This window comes from Corvus brachyrhynchos, unplaced genomic scaffold (genome assembly GCF_000691975.1).
Source record: "Corvus brachyrhynchos isolate BGI_N302 unplaced genomic scaffold, ASM69197v1 scaffold59, whole genome shotgun sequence".
In the NCBI taxonomy this organism is placed as follows: domain Eukaryota; kingdom Metazoa; phylum Chordata; class Aves; order Passeriformes; family Corvidae; genus Corvus; species Corvus brachyrhynchos.
In genome coordinates, this window is record NW_008246054.1 from 5,924,488 (window position 1) to 5,927,125 (window position 2,638).

Below are 2,638 nucleotides of genomic sequence, written 5' to 3' on the forward strand. Positions count from 1 at the left end.
GCCGGGGGGCGCCCCCCCTTGTCTTGGCTGTTACATAACGCAGGGGGCTGAAGTGGCTGTGGGGACCAGCTCCATCCATCCCCTGCTCGGTGTGGGACCGCGGGGCTCAGAGATGGATGTTGTCGCTGCGGGGGGGTGATGCGGAGGGTGTTTAAGTTTAATCTGCTTCGTCCCCCTCCCCCAGCCCAGGCTCGTTGTCCTCCATAGCGGATGCCATGTCAGGAGCTGCAGGGAGGCTATAGGAAGGACGGGGTTATAGCTCTCCTATATGCTCAAATCCCCGGGTGCTACCATTTTGTGACAGGCAATATACTGGTGTCTTCCCTTCATGTGACCTTCGCATTCATCATCTGCAACTTGAGTAAATTGCAGACCGCGCTGCCTGAATATCTCCTTCAGCGCAGACACACAACACCTGGGGAGGGGGGGTTGTTCCTCACCTTGTTCCTGGCCCTGTTAATTAATTGTATTAAGTTATATACGGGTTTTAGTTATCAAGGTGTCTTTTTATGCTATGAGGAGCATGCAGGTTTCTGGTGACTTGCCTTAAAAGCAGTGACTGCTGATACCTGGTCAGATGCTTGCGTGGGCTTTTCTCTTTCAGCAAACAACATCTATTGGATCTTGTTCCCCCACCCCCACTTTTTCTTTTAAGCTGTTTGCTGTTGGATGGCTTATAAAGCTTTTCCACTGTCAGAAGGGTCTGTGGTGTGGATTAATTGCTTGTTTAGCTACAAGTAGCCCCAAATTCTGGACCTCTTCAAGGGTATCTTTGAGCAGTGAGTGCAGGGTGTGCTGTGTACTAGGAGGAAGGCACAGGGATTGTATCTGGTACAAAGAAAGCATGGTCAAAACAAAAATTTTTCTTCTTTGCCGTAGATTCAAAGAGTTTTGGGAAAATAAGAGTACAAAATTTAAAGAGTTTGGGATCTTTTCTAGCTAACTTCCGAAGGTCCATGCAGTGTATCCCCCAGAGATGCCGGGATCATGCCAATGGAAGGACATTGCAGAGACACGTTTTACTGAGCCTCTGTTGGCAGTGCGCGGTTCTCAGGTCATAGTCCAGGATCCACTTGTTTGTCTGTAGTCACAGAAAATTCCTGCTCCCCAAGTGAAAAACTTGTTGGACTTTTGTAGCTTTCTAAGAAGGGGAAAATGGATTCTGAAATCTGTGAGCAAAATGGGTTCACCTGTTGGCTCTGCTGTTTTCATGCTTTCTAAGTACTGGCAGTCAAACCTCGTAAATCCTTTTTAGAGGATCTGTGCAGGCAGTGCTGCAGTGGTGTCGTAGATAATGTAGGGCTGCTGGACCAGAGGAGGGTTTGTTGAAGGAAGGACAGTTGGTGTATTGGGGTACACTGCTCCTCTCCTTTACATCAACCACACAAGGGGATTTACTAATCCTTGGTGCATCTCCACTGGCACCAATTTAAAACTGGGGATTTTATCTGCTTGATGGAAAATATATGAATTCAATGGTTTTCTGTCTCTTTCTGATGACTCCTGTCACAGGAGAACTTGTGACCTCATCGTGTCCCATCAGCTGTCTCTCTAGCAGCAAGTTATAGTGCTGTGGCTTTTAGAAAATGAAATAATGAAGGGTCCCCTGAGCAGGAGCTGAGAGCTGTCCGTAGAAAAGCATTTAGACGAAATAATTGGAGGGGAAATGGAAGATGTCCGTGTGAAGAGGTCTTTCTCCATTTGATACCCTTGAGTGCTGGCTAGTTTAGAGACTGGTAACTTGAGACCTCTTACCATAGAATGTATGTGTATATGCTGCAAACCCCAATCCTGTTAAAGTAGTGTTGGGGCCCTGCTGTAATGTACAGTCTCTTTCCTTTCTGTGTGGGTATTGGAAGCCATGATAAGGAGCTATGGAAATAGTACCCAGAATAAGCATGGCTCCTCAGTGTAATTGTGGTAGGGGCTATTTTCTTGTCTGAACAGTCATAAGAAGAAATTATGTGTAGACCTAATGTGTACAAATACAATTATTGCTGTAGTGTGGACATGACATATGTCACTGCTCCAGCTTGATACCAGGATGGTGGTGCAGCTATTGCTCAGCAGCTGCTCGCTGCACAGTGAATGTGAGCGCTGATGAGTTTCTCTCTGAGTGGATGGAAATCTGTGCAAGAACAAATGCTGATGTGCTTCATACTGGCTGATGAGCATGATGCAGACACTTCAGCAGAGGGTCTGGAGGCCCCGCCAGGGCTGGTTTCCCTGCTCGGGACCTGCAGGGCTCCTTTCAAATTGTCATCAAGTCATGTTTCCGTAACAGGACAGCACACTTGCCCCCTGCCAGACCTGTGTTGTGGCTATGCAGGGCTTCAGTCCAGGGCTGCTGCAGGTACCTTGCAGTAACACCGAGTCCCACACATGCTGGAAATGGCCAAGCAGGGAAGAATGATGCTGCCTGCAATCAGTGTTTAGTTATGTGTCTTACCAAACAAATTTTTTTTTTCCTCCGGAATGTGATGGCTTACTAGTTGCTGCTAATTGCTTTTTCAGTGACACTTACTCTGCTGTTAACAGATTATCCAACAGTGCAGAGCTTGTATTTATAATACCAGATGTCAGTGTGGCTGCTGTGTGTGCTTTTGCTGCTGGAGTCTCAGCATGGTGACTCGGATAC